Here is a 19,608-nt window from a genome sequence, read left to right as displayed (position 1 = left end):
TCTGACTCCCCCTCTGAACTGTCCCCTTGGTCATCATGTCTCTTAGGAACCCACGTGGCATCCATATCATCATAATCATCATCATCATCCTCGCTTGTCTCAGACACCTCATAAACTGCACCAACAGCAGGTACTTCATCATCCTCCTCCTCACACGTTACATACAGTGACACTGCGTGCACACATGTAGGTAGGTGGGTGCTCTGTGAACAACAGGTAGGTACTTGCAGTGATGGGTATTACAAATACACAGCTGTCACACACAGACAGGTACCGAACAGGTACAGTGACACTGCATGAGCTCACGTAGGTAGGTGGGTGCACTGAACAACAGGTAGGTATATGCAGCGATGGGTATTACAAATGTGCACTTGTCACACACACACAGGCACCAAACAGGTACAGAGACACTGCGTGCACTCATGTAGGTAGGTGGGTGCACTGAACAAACAACAGGTAGGAATATGCAGTGATGGGTATTACAAATGTACAGCTGTTGCACACACAAGTAGACACTAAATGTGCTGGGCCTGGCAGTGGCACAGTAGGAATTACGAAGGGGCCACGGTCCCAGCAGCAGTTGCGACTCACTGACAGGGCTGTATATGCAACACAAGTGTCTGTGGGACACACACACAAAAAAAATAGATCACAAGAACAACGTTAGCTCTCAAAAGAGCTGTTGAGGATAAGGAGTGCTTTTTAGCAATACGTATCAGCAAGAAAGAGCAACCTATCAAGCCTAACTGTAGCCTAACTAAGCTTTCCCTAATGTCTCTGCAGCACCTCTCCCTTCTCTAATTACTGCAGCCACACGAGTGAGTGAAAAGGCTGACACTGCCTGCATTTTATAAGGGGGGTGGTAGTCCAGGAGAGAGTGTAGCCTGATTGGTTACCCTGTGCCTGCTGACTGTGATGTATAGGGTCAAAGTTGACCCTAATGATGTAGTATAGGGGGCGGGTCGAACCGCCATAAAGTTTGCGGTTCACCGCGAACACAAACCACCAAAGTTTTCGCGAATAAGTACGCGGGCGAACCGCTCGGGCCATCTCTATCCACTGTATCATAATAACTCCTAAAAATAATTCCCTTTTTCATGTATGATATTAATCTATCAGAGAGACCAGACAATTAGAGCAAAATATACAATTTGGCATGGATTATTGGTATATCCACCTAGTGGATCAATAGTTTATTTATATAAAAAGCTACTGCACAACAAAAGCTTGTTTGCAAGCAAGAATCAGCATTAATTAAAGCCAGTTAAAAACTGCAGGGGTTGCTGTGCATCTCATATATAGTGCCCAATGCAAAGTACTAGCAGTATAACCTATCCATCACATTGACATGGTGCCCATTCATACACAGAATGGCAACAAGTAGTTGTATTTTAAATTTGATTCTGGCTGCATAAGCTCCCATTGGGGGTCATATAGTCCACCTGCATAGCAGTGATAGCACGTCTTGATTTAACCAAAATGTCAAACACGGCTTCATGGTGCCCACTGCCCACTCTTGTGGCCAGCGTTGCTCAAGACCGGGTCAGCCAATAGTGGAGGTGCAGGTAAACGCTCACCGCCAGTTAAGCCTCAGAGAGCACAGCAGGATGTGTCTTTATGCACTCTCTGGGTCACAGCGTGGTTCGCATTTGCAGCCATTAGCCATGTGAAGGAGCCTAGGCTTGCCTCCACCTGTCAGCAGCGTATGGTGAGCGTCACATGGGTGTACAGACTTCACCCATTGATGCATTTCCCATCCCCTAAGGGCAATCAATCAGGATTCCCCTCACTTACCCAGACAATTAGTGCCTGCTATATACTCAAGTGTAATGTTGCTTGTGTACCTACTTTTTATTACTTTTTCAATTGTTAAGTGCTGAAAAGTGTTTACAAATTGTTTTTTATATTTTTTTTATAGGAAATGAAAAATGATTTCCTGGGAGAAAACTCAACAGAAAATGTAATTGGATCAGGTGATTTGGGCACATCGTGATTGGCAGGTGTAATAGATACCTGTGATATTTTTCAGTAATCAGGCATCCAGGAAACCATTTGAGTGCCCAATGCAAGTAGTAGTAGCCAATTTTCTACTACATAGTATTTAATGGTTGTTGGTTTCAACTATCAGTTGTTTGGGCAAGGATGCTCGGGTAGTGCTTTTTATTACCCGCCCGGATCCGGGTACCCAGATATTCGGATCCGGGTATCCGGATCCGACCAAATTACCCGCGGGTACCCGGCCTATTCGGGTATCCGGATAGAAAACCCCGAAGTGCCCTTTAAATAGCTTTAAAATGTTTTTTAGGGTAAATGATGCACATAGCATCATGTTTTTTTTTTTTTTTAAATACTAATTAATTATTCGGTGTACATAAAATGAAAAAAAAAAAAAAGCTGTCAATTAACATCAGGACTAGGTTCCAGACAGCGGTCGTGCAGCCCACATTGTGTCCAAAGTCCAATCGCACAACTGGGACATGACAGTTTTCAGCCCAGACACCTCCAAAAAAATGACACCGCAATTGTGTTTTGGGTTGAAGGGTAGGTGACGGTATCAGCAGCAGGCATGGTCGGAAGAGCTCATTTCCGTTTCCGGGACAATTCCGCTACCGTTTCATTCCGACGATATACCGGAGCTGTTCCGCGGAATTCCAACGTATACGGAATTCCGTCGGAAAATTTTTAAAATATCTCTTCCTCATCCATCCATCCAATCAAGTAGGGAATTGCAGATTTTCAAAGCAGCTTATATACCATAGCTGGGATTTGAACCCAGGACACAGTGTGTAGTAGGTATCTGTCTTACCCTCTAGACCATGAACCACACTACATGCTAAAGCTGGCCTAGCATAAACCATACTACCATTATGATCAATTCAATAGAAAAAGTAGCATGATTAAGGATTTGTACATTTTGAAAAGCATGCTTATGTACCACAGCTGGGATTTGAACCCAGGATGCAGTGTGTAGTAGGTATCTGTCTTACCCTCTAGACCATCAACCACACTCAGGGCCAGGCCGAGGCAGAGGCTGGAGAGGCTCCAGCCTCAGGGCGCAGTGTAGGAGGGGGTGCACAATTCATTCAGCTGTCATTCCCAATTGTGTTTGAAGCAGAAAGAAATAAGAAAAGGTGATACATGGCAGTGACTGCAAGCCAGATAAGTAGAGATTAAGGTGTTGGGGGGGTTGGGGGCCCTGGGGCACCTCTTAGTGTAATAGCTATCAGTGTGTGACGGATGGGGGGGGCGCACTTTGCTGTCTCAGCCTTGGGTGCTGAAGGACCTTTTCCCACCTCTACATGCTAAAGCTGGCGTAGCATGTACCATACTACCATTATGATCAATTAAATAGATATGCTATGGTATATAAGCATGCTTTTCAAAAAGTACAAATCCTTAATCATGCTACTTTTTCTATTGAATTGATCATAATGGTAGCATGGTTTATGCTAAGCCAGCTTTAGCATGTAGTGTGGTTCATGGTCTAGAGGGTAAGACAGATACCTACTACACACTGTGTCCTGGGTTCAAATCCCAGCTATGGTATATAAGCATGCTTTTCAAAAAGTACAAATCCTTATTCATGCTACTTTTTCTATTGAATTGATCATAATGGTAGTATGGTTTATGCTAGGCCAGCTTTAGCATGTAGTGTGGTTCATGGTCTAGAGGGTAAGACAGATACCTACTACACACTGCATCCTGGGTTCAAATCCCAGCTTTGGTATATAAGCATGCTTTTCAAAAAGTACAAATCCTTATTCATGCTACTTTTTCTATTGAATTGATCATAATGGTAGTATGGTTTATGCTAGGCCAGCTTTAGCATGTAGTGTGGTTCATGGTCTAGAGGGTAAGACAGATACCTACTACCCACTGCGTCCTGGGTTCAAATCACAGCTATGGAATATAAGCATGCTTTTCAAAAAGTACAAATCCTTAATCATGCTACTTTTTCTATTGAATTGATCATAATGGTAGTATGGTTTATGCTAGGCCAGCTTTAGCATGTAGTGTGGTTCATGGTCTAGAGGGTAAGACAGATACCTACTACACACTGTGTCCTGGGTTCAAATCCCAGCTATGATATATAAGCATGCTTTTCAAAAAGTACAAATCCTTATTCATGCTACTTTTTCTATTGAATTGATCATATTGGTAGTATGGTTTATGCTAGGCCAGCTTTAGCATGTAGTGTGGTTCATGGTCTAGAGGGTAAGACAGATACCTACTACCCACTGCGTCCTGGGTTCAAATCCCAGCTATGAAATATAAGCATGCTTTTCAAAAAGTACAAATCCTTATTCATGCTACTTTTTCTATTGAATTGATCATAATGGTAGTATGGTTTATGCTAGGCCAGCTTTAGCATGTAGTGTGGTTCATGGTCTAGAGGGTAAGACAGATACCTACTACCCACTCCGTCCTGGGTTCAAATCCCAGCTATGGAATGTAAGCATGCTTTTCAAAAAGTATAAATCCTTAATCATGCTACTTTTTCTATTGAATTGATCATAATGGTAGTATGGTTTATGCTAGGCCAGCTTTAGCATGTAGTGTGGTTCATGGTCTAGAGGGTAAGACAGATACCTACTACACACTGCGTCCTGGGTTCAAATCCCAGCTATGGTATATAAGCATGCTTTTCAAAAAGTACAAATCCTTATTCATGCTACTTTTTCTATTAAATTGATCATAATGGTAGTATGGTTTATGCTAGGCCAGCTTTAGCATGTAGTGTGGTTCATGGTCTAGAGGGTAAGACAGATACCTACTACACACTGCGTCCTGGGTTCAAATCCCAGCTATGGTATATAAGCATGTTTTTCAAAAAGTACAAATCCTTATTCATGCTACTTTTTCTATTGAATTGATCATAATGGTAGTATGGTTTATGCTAGGCCAGCATTAGCATGTAGTGTGGTTCATGGTCTAGAGGGTAAGACAGATACCTACTACCCACTGCGTCCTGGGTTCAAATCACAGCTATGGAATATAAGCATGCTTTTCAAAAAGTACAAATCCTTAATCATGCTACTTTTTCTATTGAATTGATCATAATGGTAGTATGGTTTATGCTAGGCCAGCTTTAGCATGTAGTGTGGTTCATGGTCTAGAGGGTAAGACAGATACCTAATGCACACTGCGTCCTGGGTTCAAATCCCAGCTATGGTATATAAGCATGCTTTTCAAAAAGTACAAATCCTTATTCATGCTACTTTTTCTATTGAATTGATCATAATGGTAGTATGGTTTATGCTAGGCCAGCTTTAGCATGTAGTGTGGTTCATGGTCTAGAGGGTAAGACAGATACCTACTACACATCTTCCTCAAACTCCTTGCGGCTAACAGCCCTGAGTTCAATCGCGGCGCCTGGAGCGAAAAGCTCGCTGACTGAGAGTAGGCTGCCCGCTGGGGTCGACACTGAAACGGCAGACCTTCTGAGGGTGGCTGTAATGTTGCTCCCTGTCCTCTTGCCCTTGCTGCCCCTCCCCCAGCTGCCGGTGCCAGCAGACATAGTACAACTTATACGTGATGATGTGGGGTACTTTTACTTTAATAAAATCGGGGTTGGACTTTACATCAAATCAGCATGGAATGACAGACCGCAGAGTAGAGGACAGACAGTGCACACTGTGTTATGGTGGCGGCCTGGCGGGTACACACAGTGCGTTCCTGCACTCGATTTCCCGCTCGATTCCCGTCGACTCGATTATTTCCGACATGTCCGATTTGCGTTTCGATGGATCGTTAGGTAGATTTGGCATACTTTACATGCGAATCGACCTAATGATCCATCGAAACGCAAATTGGACATGTCAGAAATAATCGAGTCGACGGGAATCGAGCGGGAAATCGAGTGCGGGAACGCACCGTGTGTACCCACCAGGCCGCCGCGATAACAACTCAGTGCTGATCGTAATGGAAAAAGCTACGCTTACGGATCATTACGCGTAATTTTACGCTATTACGCATTACGAAATTACGCTTACGGCACAGACATTCAATTTCGGTACATGTCTGTAATTACGCATTGCCCTTACGCAATTACGCGTAAGAATACCGTAATTCAAGTTGTTACGTTATAGGCTTACGCATAAATTCCTACTAGCAATTAATGCGTAAGGTCATGCTGCCAAGCGGAAAAGTTGACGCATGGATCAATGTTAGGTAGCCGCCAACTTTAAGGGTTAATAGCAAAGCCCCCTTAAGTGCTAAGAGCCTCAAATTTGGAGAATATATTAAGGAGATCAGAAGGAATAAGAGGGAAATTTTTTTTTTCAAAAAGACCTTATAGTTTTTGAGAAAATCGATGTTAAAGTTTCAAAGGAAAAATAGATACATTTAAAAACCCGCCGACTTTAACGGTTAATAGCAAAGCCTGCTTAAAATTTAGAAACACCAAATTTACAGGGTATATTAAGGGGATCAGTGGGAATAAGAGGAAAAAAATTTTTTTCAAAAAGACCTTATAGTTTTTGAGAAAATCGATTTTTAAGTTTCAAGGGCAAAAATGTCTTTTAAATGCGGAAAATGTCAGTTTTTTTTGCACAGGTAACAATAGTGTTTTATTTTCATAGATTCCCCCAAGTGGGAAGAGTTTTACTTACTTCGTTCTGAGTGTGGGAAATATTAAAAAAAAAACGACGTGGGGTCCCCCCTCCCAGACCTCTTTAACCCCTTGTCCCCCATGCAGACTGGGATAGCCAGAATGCGGAGCACCGGCCGCGTGGGGCTCCGCACCCTGACTATACCAGCCCGCATGGTCCATGGATTGGGGGGTCTCGGAAGGGGAGGGGCAGCCAAGCTTTCCCCTCCCCCTCCGAGCCCTTGTCCAATCCAAGGACAAGGGGCTCTTCTCCACCTCCGATGGGCGGTGGAGGTGGAGGCCGCGATTTCCTGGGGGGGAGGTTCATGGTGGCATCTGGGAGTCCCCTTTAAAAAGGGGTCCCCCAGATGCCCACCCCCCCTCCCAGGAGAAATGAGTATAGAGGTACTTGTACCCCTTACCCATTTCCTTTAAGAGTTAAAAGTAAATAAACACACAGACACTTTGAAAAAGTATTTTAATTGAACAAAAAACATAACCACGAAAAAAGTCCTTTAATATTCTTAATTAACCATTAATACTTACCTGTCCCTTTAAAAGCCAGTTCCCACGCAATATCCTCGGAAATATACTAATCAGTTACAATGTAACAAAGCTATTACAATGTAACAACTTTGTTACTTTGTAACACCACCGCACCCGACGTCACTCGCCGCCACCGCCGCGTCTGCGCTGACCCGACAGAGCTCTGAGCTATATAGCTCAGAGCTCCCTAAGCATCTTTGTATTTGGGCTCCAAGGAGCCCCATTGGTCCTTAGCAGACCAATGGGGTTCCTTTAAATCAGAAGGAACCCCATTGGTCTGCTAAGGACCAATGGGGCTCCTTGGAGCCCAAATACAAAGATGCTAAGAGAGCTCTGAGCTATATAGCTCAGAGCTCTGTCGGGTCCGTGCGGGACGCTAAGTCCCCGCCGCCTCCCGCTGTCCTCCCCGCCTCTTCCACATGTCACCCACATGTCACCCACATGTGGGTGACATGTGGGTGACGGATGTGGGCGGGGCTGACAGCGGGAGGCGGCGGGGACTTAGCGTCCCGCACTGACCCGACAGAGCTCTGAGCTATATAGCTCAGAGCTCTCTTAGCATCTTTGTATTTGGGCTCCAAGGAGCCCCATTGGTCCTTAGCAGACCAATGGGGTTCCTTCTGATTTAAAGGAACCCCATTGGTCTGCTAAGGACCAATGGGGCTCCTTGGAGCCCAAATACAAAGATGCTTAGGGAGCTCTGAGCTATATAGCTCAGAGCTCTGTCGGGTTGTGTTGTATTTGGGCTCCAAGGAGCCCCATTGGTCCTTAGCAGACCAATGGGGTTCCTTTAAATCAGAAGGAACCCCATTGGTCTGCTAAGGACCAATGGGGCTCCTTGGAGCCCAAATACAAAGATGCTAAGAGAGCTCTGAGCTATATAGCTCAGAGCTCTGTCGGGTCCGTGCGGGACGCTAAGTCCCCGCCGCCTCCCGCTGTCCTCCCCGCCTCTTCCACATGTCACCCACATGTCACCCACATGTGGGTGACATGTGGGTGACGGATGTGGGCGGGGCTGACAGCGGGAGGCGGCGGGGACTTAGCGTCCCGCACTGACCCGACAGAGCTCTGAGCTATATAGCTCAGAGCTCTCTTAGCATCTTTGTATTTGGGCTCCAAGGAGCCCCATTGGTCCTTAGCAGACCAATGGGGTTCCTTCTGATTTAAAGGAACCCCATTGGTCTGCTAAGGACCAATGGGGCTCCTTGGAGCCCAAATACAAAGATGCTTAGGGAGCTCTGAGCTATATAGCTCAGAGCTCTGTCGGGTCAGCGCAGACGCGGCGGTGGCGGCGAGTGACGTCGGGTGCGGTGGTGTTACAAAGTAACAAAGTTGTTACATTGTAATAGCTTTGTTACATTGTAACTGATTAGTATATTTCCGAGGATATTGCGTGGGAACTGGCTTTTAAAGGGACAGGTAAGTATTAATGGTTAATTAAGAATATTAAAGGACTTTTTTCGTGGTTATGTTTTTTGTTCAATTAAAATACTTTTTCAAAGTGTCTGTGTGTTTATTTACTTTTAACTCTTAAAGGAAATGGGTAAGGGGTACAAGTACCTCTATACTCATTTCTCCTGGGAGGGGGGGTGGGCATCTGGGGGACCCCTTTTTAAAGGGGACTCCCAGATGCCACCATGAACCTCCCCCCCAGGAAATCGCGGCCTCCACCTCCACCGCCCATCGGAGGTGGAGAAGAGCCCCTTGTCCTTGGATTGGACAAGGGCTCGGAGGGGGAGGGGAAAGCTTGGCTGCCCCTCCCCTTCCGAGACCCCCCAATCCATGGACCATGCGGGCTGCTATAGTCAGGGTGCGGAGCCCCACGCGGCCGGTGCTCCGCATTCTGGCTATCCCAGTCTGCATGGGGGACAAGGGGTTAAAGAGGTCTGGGAGGGGGGACCCCACGTCGTTTTTTTTTTAATATTTCCCACACTCAGAACGAAGTAAGTAAAACTCTTCCCACTTGGGGGAATCTATGAAAATAAAACACTATTGTTACCTGTGCAAAAAAAACTGACATTTTCCGCATTTAAAAGACATTTTTGCCCTTGAAACTTAAAAATCGATTTTCTCAAAAACTATAAGGTCTTTTTGAAAAAAAAATTTTTCCTCTTATTCCCACTGATCCCCTTAATATACCCTGTAAATTTGGTGTTTCTAAATTTTAAGCAGGCTTTGCTATTAACCGTTAAAGTCGGCGGGTTTTTAAATGTATCTATTTTTCCTTTGAAACTTTAACATCGATTTTCTCAAAAACTATAAAGTCTTTTTGAAAAAATTTTTTTTCCTCTTATTCCTTCTGATCTCCTTAATATATTCTCCAAATTTGAGGCTCTTAGCACTTAAGGGGGCTTTGCTATTAACCCTTAAAGTCGGCGGCTTTTTTATATTATACGGGAGCGTAATATTACGCGATTACGGCAGACTGTGTAATTTCAATGGGAGTTTACTGTCTTACGCGTAATTTGTTACGCGTAAAACGTAACCCACGGTCTACGCGTAATTAATTACGCGTAATACCGTAACCTTACACGTAACGCTTACGGTGCATTTGTAGTGAATTACGATGCGTAATTACGCTAATGCGTAATTTCGGCCCAGCACTGTAACAACTAACTGCAATACTAACTACAATACAATAACACAGTAATCCTCCTATTCCCTATACTGTCCTGCTGGCCTACACAGACACAGACACAGACAGGTCCTAACTGAGTGAATGAAAGCAAACAATTACAAGCTAGCTAGCTAAAAAAAAAACAATAGAACAATAGCGTAGTGAAGATGTTTAGCACTCAAAGCTTTAGGTTTATCACTGTATACAGCACTTGCTAAGCCAGCACTGCAGCAAGTCTGTCAGTGACCAGCCAGCCACACAAGCAAGGACGATCTGTCTCATCATGCCAGCCCTCCTTGCTATACAGGGGGGCTGGCCAGGGTTCCCTTCTGTGATTGGGTGCCAGGACTTAGGCTGGTAGGCCACTGATTGGCTCAATGAGGCCAGGTGGGGCTGGCCAGGGTTCCCCTCTATGATTGGTTGCTAGGGCTTCTGCTGGGAGCCCTCTGATTGGCTGAATGACATCATCTCCTTACTAGTTACACTATCCGGATCCGGATATCTGGACGGATACCCGCGGGTATCCGGATTATGCAGCTAGCTATCCTGGATAGAATCCGTATAGTGCTATCCGGATAGTGGCCCAGGTATGGTCGGATACCTGGGTTTACCCGGGTACCCGGATCCGGATGAGCATCCCTGTGTTTGGGCATTAAGGCTAGGAAACTACAGGGGGAGTTAGGGTTAGGTACATACACCAAACTATTGTAAATAGTAAAACCGATTAGGCTCACAGCTGGTATTAGATAGACAAAAAGTTAAATATAATTTAGCAAAAACACATACATAAATATTGTGTCATGCACCACGTGTAAGGGTAGTACATATCAAGGACAAAACAAGACACATTAAAAATACGAGGCAGTGGAGATAAAGTGCAAAAAGCAATGCAATGATAACAATGCGGCACAGCAGGTAAGTATACACCAAACTAACTTACAAACTCAAATAAATTGCATAAAGACCCTGTATGTAAGTCTTTGATCACCTTAAATTTAAATTGAACGCTTCTGATGTTCATGTACAGATACGCTAGCATGGCACATTAAATGAATCACTTTGAGACATCTGGGGCTCCTTTTACTTCTTGTCAACACTTCTGATGTCTGTGTAAAGTTACCCTAGCATGGCACATTAAATAAATTGCTTTAAAATGTCTGAGGTGAAGTCCGTTCGGCTTCCTGTTAAAGTGGACCCAAACCAAACTTTTTTTTAGTTCAAAATATTTAGTTGCACCACTCTGACACATACAAAGATAAATAAACTCTCATTCAAGCTTATGAGCATTTCAGTGCATGCTTTTCACCCTTCTCTTTTCATAACTAGGATTATACAGGTGGCAGCAATTAGCAATTCCTCCTTTGCCTGGCAGCCCTGCTGGTCTATGTGGACGCAGTAGTGTTTGAATCCCACCAGAAACAAGCATGCAGTGTATATTGTCAGATTTGACAAAAATATCAGGGACACCTGATCTGATGCATGCTTGTTCAGGGTCTATGGCTAAAAGTTATAGAGGCAGAGGATCAGCAATATAGCCAGGGAACTTGTATTGTTTAAGAGGAAATAAATATGAAAGCCTCCATATCCCTTTCACTTTATGTATTCTTTGACACGTCTTATGTCTGTGGAAAGCTACCCACGCATGACACATTAAATGAATCACTTTGAGACATCTTTGGTTCTAATGCTTCTTGTTCTCCTTATCTTTTATGAAATACTAAAGGTAGGCAATTGAATGATACTAAGACTATAAACACCTAAAATGTTAAAATAATAATAGCAACCTCATTCGTTGCCTTCACTGGTTTGTCATACAAATCCGCATATGTGTAGTTATGTATAGAGTTGGGCCGAACGGTTCGCCTGCGAACGGTTCCATGCGAACTTCCGTGGTTCGCGTTCGCGTCCCGCAGGCGAACGTTTGCGGAAGTTCGGTTCGCCCCATAATGCACCATGGCGGGTCAACTTTGACCCTATACATCACAGTCAGCAGGCCCAGTGTAGCCAATTAGGCTACACTAGCCCCTGGAACCCCACCCCCCTTATATAAGGCAGGCAGCGGCGGCCATTACGGTCACTCGTGTGCCTGCATTAGTGAGAGTAGGGCGAGCTGCTGCAGACTGTCTCTCATAAGGAAAGATTAGTTAGGCTTAGCTTGTTCCTGGCTGCATACCTGTTCTGTTCAGTGAGCCCACCATACCTGTTCTGTTCAGTGAGCCCACTGCATACCTGTTCAGTGAACCTGCCACTGCATACCTGTTCTGTGAACCCACCACTGCATACCTGTACTGTGAACCCACCACTGCATACCTGTTCAGTGAACCCACCACTGCATACCTGTTCAGTGAACCCACCACTGCATACCTGTTCAGTGAGCCTGCCACTGCATACCTGTTCTGTGAACCCACCACTGCATACCTGTTCTGTGAACCCACCACTGCATACCTGTTCAGTGAACCTGCCACTGCATACCTGTTCTGTGAACCCACCACTGCATACCTGTTCTGTGAACCCACCACTGCATACCTGTTCAGTGAACCCACCACTGCATACCTGTTGTGTTCAGTGAACCCGCCACTGCATACCTGTTCTGTTCAGTGGACCCGCCACTGTATACCTGTTCAGTGAACCCGCCACTGCATACCTGTTGTGTTCAGTGAACCTGCCACTGCATACCTGTTCTGTGAACCCGCCACTGCATACCTGTTCTGTTCAGTGGACCCGCCACTGTATACCTGTTCTGTTCAGTGAACCCGCCACTGTATACCTGTACTGTTCAGTGAACCCGCCACTGCATACCTGTTCTGTTCAGTGAACCTGATTGATGTATACACATGCAAGATGTTTTAAAGCACTTTAGGCCTGTCATTTAGCATTCAATGTGATTTCTGCCCTTAAAATGCTGCTTTGCGTCAAATCCAGATTTTTCCCGGGGACTTTTGGCGTGTATCCCACTCCGCCATGCCCCCCTCCAGGTGTTAGACCCCTTGAAACATCTTTTCCATCACTTTTGTGGCCAGCAGAATTTTTTTTCCAAAGTTCGCCTCCCCATTGAAGTCTATTGCGGTTCGCGAACTTTTCCGCGAACCGAACGTTCCGCAGAAGTTTGCGAACCCGGTTCGCGAACCTAAAATCGGAGGTTCGGCCCAACTCTAGTTATGTATTGATTTCTGAGATATTCTTAAATAAGAAGAAATAAAATAAGGGTGATCTGACACATACTCAAGCAACCTCATATATAATCACGCCCAGATTTAGGACAAGGCCACCTAGGCCATGGCCTAGGACACCCCAGTAGCAAGGGCACCAAAGCAGCAGGTTAAACTGGTGCAGCATTTGCAAGCTTGCAAATGCTGCAATGCAGGGAGATCAGGTGAGCGCCTGAGCACAGTACTCTGCTGCTAGCCACCTGTGCGGCAGCTATCTTGCTATCTGTGCACAACTGCATTGTGGTTGGCGGCTATGGACTTGGGCACCCTGGTAGCAAGGGCACCAAAGCAGCAGGTTAAACTGGTGCAGCATTTTCAAGCTTGCAAATGCTGCAATGCAGAGAGATCAGGTGAGCGCCTGAGCACAGTACTCTGCTGCTAGCCGCCTGTGCGGCAGCTATCTTGCTCTCTGTGCACAATTGCATTGTGGCTGGCGGCTATGGACTTGGGCAGCATTGGAGATGGAAAGGAAGTAGAAGCTTCTGCACTGGAGACAAGTGGAGAAATGAGTGACACTGATGGCTGCTTCAGAGTGAAGGCAAGCTGGCTACCTATACTGAAAGGGAGGGGGGGGGGGGGGGCTAAGGAGGGGTTAAGTGTGGGATTAATCTGGCTACCTATACTGGAGGGAAATGGAAAATGGGGTAGGGGTTATCTGTCTACCTATACTGGGGGGGGGGGGGAGTGTCATCAGGCTACCTATACTAGAGGAAAGGGGGGGAAGAGTCATCTGGCTACCTATACTGGAGGGAAATAGGGTAGGGGGGGTCATCTGGCTACCTATACTGGGGGAGTCATCAGGCTACCTATACTAGAGGGAAGTGGAGGGGTCATCTGGCTACCTATATTGGAGGGAAGGGGGAGAGGTCATCTCACTACCTGTGCTGAAAGGGGCGGCTGGTGACAGTGGCCTTGGGTGGTAAAGAGTACAAATCCGGCCCTGGATATAATGTCCTTTCTTGTTCTGGGCCCTACTTCTTCAGAGGATGAAATGAACTTGAGAAGCTAGCAAATGTTCAAGTAGACAAAAGTACCTAGATCCAAGCTCTTCCACCAAAGTTCTGTTTGTGTCTTCCTTGATGTTCTCTTTGTCTCCCTAGATGAGCTCAATCCATTGCTGATTATTATGACTTTATTTTTTCCAGTCTTACCCCTTCATTGCCTCCTTGTTGTTCTTATTCTATTACAATGGTTTTTTCTTCCTTACATCCTCTTTGTGTCCTCATTCATCTCCCTTCCTTGAGTCATCCTCTACTTACGTTATTTGTCTCATAAAGTGTAATTCTGCCTCAGCTCATATTCCCTTTTTGGTTTCCTCTGCTCTCACGTTTGTTTTCTCCTGATATTATCCTGCACCTCCACACCGTGGTCTTCTATGGCTCCATAATATCTTCTGGGAAATGATCATGTTCCTTGCCTGTCCACCCTATGCTCCATTGCAGAGGCTGGTGTATGGGGGGTGATCTTGTGATGTTAGCATTATGCTTGCCCATTTAACTGCAAGCAAGTCTCATCTCCGGCAGGGCTGGTAAAGAACATGGATATAAAGACACATATGAGAACACATCAGTACCAGAACTGATGTAGGGCTTGTGATTACTTTTTGCAGACTTTCTCTGCAAATTTTGACTAGAGTGCTTGCAAAAGGCAGCTTTACGCTAGGGATGTGCAAGAAAGCCTCTCAGAATGTCCTCTAATTTTGGCGGGGTTTTAAACAAACCCATTTCTTGAATACTATTAAAGTCAGTAGGCCGAATTTAAACATTAATAGCAAAGCCCCTATACATGTTAGAACCACCCTATTTTTTAGGTATGTGTAGGAGAATAGTGGCAATAAGGAGAAGAAAGTTCCAAAAGACCTTGTGGTGTTCCAGTTAAAGTGACAGCAGGCAAATAGGAAGTTTACATGATGGACAGTGAACAGAAAGCAGCATAAACATTAGGCCACGGAGACAGAATCAGTGGTACTATGTGTACACTTAGCCCACTAACAGTAGTTTCTGCCTTCAAAGCAGCAGAAAACAACATTGCTAGCTGGCATTATAATCTGGCTGACATCTGGAATGATTCCACCCATAAAGGTGTCTAGAAACAGCACAGTAACATTAGGCCCAATGATGGAGGACCTGAGATGGGTCATAAGTCAGTGACAATAGTAGCAGTATGTGGCCTTGGTCAGCTATCACCGGGAGACTACATTACTAGCGCAGTGTGGCAGGCAGCATGAGCTGAGTGGTGTGCATTGGCAATGCCACCCAGAAGTCTACATACAAGTAGCGTCAATCAAGTACTGAATGGCAACAGTAGCAGGCAGTGGTCCCTGAGATGGAGTGTAGACTGCAGTGGTAGCTGGCAGCTTGAACTGGGGGGACTGCATCAGCAAGGTCGCCATAGCCTATATACAAGTTTGAGTCAATGGAGTATTGATGCTGAAAGACAGTGGTAGCAACAGCATATTACATAGTTACATAGTTACATAGTTATTTTGGTTGAAAAAAGACATACGTCCATCGAGTTCAACCAGTACAAAGTACAACTCCAGCCCGTCCCCCACATACCCCTGTTGATCCAGAGGAAGGCGAAAAAAAACCCACAAGGCATGGTCCAATTAGCCCCAAAAGGGAAAAATTCCTTCCCGACTTCAGGCAATCAGATAAAATCCCTGGATCAACATCATTAGGCATAACCTAGTAATTGTAGCCATGGATGTCTTTCAAAGCAAGGAAAGCATCTAAGCCCCCGTTAAATGCAGGTATAGAGTTTGCCATAACGACTTCCTGTGGCAATGCATTCCACATCTTAATCACTCTAACTGTAAAGAACCCTTTCCTAAATAAATGGCTAAAACGTATTAGAATTCTCCTAATTTCCTGTGTGAATGTTGCCTTTAGTGCTGCGTATAAGCATGCTCAGAGAATTTCTGTGTTTAAGGGAGGAATTTTGATTCTTGGCTCATCTGTACAATGGCGTAACCCTCTTTTAACAATAGTCCAAAAGCATGATCTTCTTATTTTTTTTAACCTATACTATTTTGCAATTATTTTGAGATATTCTCTTCCCTTGCTGTAATCAGCCTTCAAACGTACAGTGGGATGCAAAAGTTTGGGCAACCTTGTTAATTGTTATGATTTTCCTGTATAAATCATAGGGTGTTACGATAAAAAATGTCAGTTAAATATAACATATAGGAGACACACACAGTGATATTTGGGAATTGAAATGAAGTTTATTGGATTTACAGAAAGTGTGCAATATTCGTTTAAATAAAATCAGACAGGTGCATAAATTTGGGCACCCAAAAAAAGAAATGAAGCAATATTTAGTAAATCCTTCTTTTGCAGAAATCACTGCCTCTAAATGCTTCCTGTAGGTTCCAATGAGGGTCTGGATTCTGGTTGAAGGTATTTTGGACCATTCCTCTTTACAAAACATCTCTAGTTCATTCAGGTTTGATGGCTTCCGAGCATGGACAGCTTTCTAACTCACACCACAGATTTTCAATTATATTCAGGTCTGGGGACTGAGATGGCCATTCCAGAACGTTGTACTTGTTTCTCTGCATGGATGCCTTAGTAGATTTTGAGCAGTGTTTAGGGTCATTGTCTTGTCTTTAGCATACCTCAAACGGCTTTGTTTGTGCTGTGGGCGGAGAAAAGGCTTCCTCTGCATCACTCTCGCATACAGCATCTCCTTGTGTAAAGTATGCCGAATGGTTGAACAATGCACAGTGACTCCATCTGCAGCAAGATGATGTTGTAGGTCTTTGGTGCTGGTCTGTGGGTTGACTCTGACTGTTCTCACTATTCATCGCTGCTGTTTATCCGAGATTTTTTTTGGTCTGCCACTTCAAGCCTTAACTTGAACTGAGCCTGTGGTCTTCCATTTCCTTAATATGTTCCTAACTGTGGATACGACAGCTGAAATCTCTAAGACAGCTTTCTGTATCCTTCCCCTAAACCATGATGGTGAATAATCTTTTTCTTCAGGTCATTTAAGAGTTGTTTAGAGCCCCCCATGTTGCTACTCTTTAGAAAAAATTTAAAGAGGAGGGAAACTTACAATTGACCTACTTAAATACTCTCTCATAATTGGATTCACCTGTTTATGTAGGTCAGGGGTCACTGAGCTCCCCAAGCCAATTTGAGTTCCAATAATTAGTTCTAAAGGTTTTGGAATCAATAAAATGACAACAGTGCCCAAATTTATGCACCTGCCTAATTTTATTTAAACAAACAATTATTGCACACTTTCTGTAAATCCAATAAACTTAATTTCACTTCTCAAATATCACTGTGTGTCCCCCCTATATGATATATTTTTATCATAACATACATTTTTTATCATAACAACCAACGATTTATACAGAAAAATCATGACAATTAACAAGGTTGTCCAAACTTTTGCATCCCACTGTAGTTGTAATAAGCGTTTTCTGACATTTGCAACACCCACATGGATAATAAAAACTATATTAAGGGTTAATAACATTATTTTACATTTATCTTCACACTCTATGGAGCAAACGTATAAACAGTGACTTGCCATCTTATGTAATATTTCCCCATAATCTTCAGCTGTCGACATGATGATCCTGTTTGTTGCTTTCTTCTTATGCTGTCTTCCTCTAGGTAGCCTTTGTTCTCTGCGTTCATCTTTTATGAACTGGGTTCCATTAATAGACTGACCTTGGAATATCATCTTGTTTCTTCAGTGTCAAGTCAGTTCAATTTGCATATCAAGATGTCAATATTTGCTTGATCTTGTCTTGTTTTCCTCTTTTATGTCTGGTGTATTTTAATATTTTTTGAATAGATTTATTTGTAAATACTTGACACTTTTCCAAGATGTTTTTTATAACCTTCAAAGCTTTGCTACCTTAGCAAATGAACAAGGCCTGTCTTCATATTGCTATTAAATATTCTTATTTTTCTTCTCCTTGATATGTTATTTGCATGTTTTCCTTTATTCTGCATTACAAAAACCCTTGGGGCTTTCCTCATTTTGATCTTTACATCTTATTCCATTCCTCCTTCTTTACTGAATACACTGGTCAAATATTGAACTACCTTTCTGTGGATATGATACTACATATGTGATGTTAGTCATGTCCCATTTATGTAGTCTCTAGACCAAGTATTTTGTCCAAATTTTCCATATAAACCTCTTTGGTTGTCGGTAGATTGTTATAAACCTTGACCTATTATTACTATAAGGACTATAATGGAAGATACAGTAAAGTATAGCCTTATGTAATTCCATTGTTTCTTTCTAGTAAGTTTTATAATTTTACTTTGCAGTGGATGCCGTCTAAATAGTCTCTGAGGAAGGATCTAGTGATTTTAATAAATCTATTTGGGAACCTCTTTAATGCTATTAGCTCACACACTTCCCTTCTACTGTGTTGGAATCAAAAGGCCTAGTGTTAAATTATATGCTATGGTCTGCTCCATTATGACATTTGCTCCATTAAAACATTTATTTCATCTGGAAATGACTGTTTTTACCAAATCTAGCTTGATTTGAATGAAGAACTTGTAAACACTTGAGTTTTCTGACAAAAAATTATCAAGAATAATTGTTTTATGTGAGAAGAATCTAAAGTGTGTATGTTTAGCTCTTCATTTTTTTTCCATGAATCCTAAATAATCATATCCTGTTTCTTGTCATGAATTTAAATGACTGTTAAAAATTGGAAAATACAGCTGAACGGAGGTATTAAAAGCAAAAGGTTTGCAAACTTTCATTGGCATACAAGTAGTGATCAATACATCTACAACGGATCACAGCCACATTAAGGTGTTCAATAAATATGTTCAGTTTAATCATTGATGTCAAGAAATTACAAAAGGCAAGACAGCATTTGACATATATAATGAGCCCAAGATACTGCCATGCTCCACTTTCTTCCAGAGTTTGTAAATAATAAATGTTCTCGCTGAAAGTTCAGCCACCAGACTAAGGGGTTGATTCACTAACGTTATCATGATCATACAGCGCAAGTTAATTTTAGTGTGCTCATGTTACACAGGCTTCTGGCAGCATAGCGTGCACTCTTAAGTGTGATCACTCCAAGTGCCACGCAATGTTGTTGTAGCGCGACTGTGATACTTCATTAGCGTGGGTGCTACTATGTTAATTAATGTAGTAATGGCTGCGCTGGTTAAGTATTGCAGTAGTAGTACAATTACATCGCACAGCACTTGTAACGATTGTGCACAACTCAAGAGCACACACTATGCTGCCAGGACCACAAGTAGCTTGCGCACACTAATATTAACTCATACTGTGTGAGCGTAAAACCGTTAGTGAATCGACTCCTATAAGAGGTGATGTTCACTCATCAAAACATTCCTCTAGTTACCTATAACACACTATGTAATTTGGGTATACATAGTTGCATAGTTATTTGGGTTGAAAAAAGACATACGTCCATTGACGTACGTTTCTTGACAGCCAACTTCAACCAGTGTTGCCAACCTCTAAAAAATATTATTGACAAAGCTGAAAAAAATTGCTGACAGAACATTTTTTTCTGATGTGTAACATTACTGAAATTAAATATTCAGCTCTGATTTAACCACATAAGGACCACAGTCTTTTTGCCCCTTAAGGACCAGACACTTTTTTTCCATTCAGACCACTGCAGC

The sequence above is a fragment of the Hyperolius riggenbachi genome, chromosome 6, assembly GCF_040937935.1.
Source record: "Hyperolius riggenbachi isolate aHypRig1 chromosome 6, aHypRig1.pri, whole genome shotgun sequence".
NCBI lineage: Eukaryota > Metazoa > Chordata > Amphibia > Anura > Hyperoliidae > Hyperolius > Hyperolius riggenbachi.
This window is presented reverse-complemented; position numbering follows the sequence as displayed.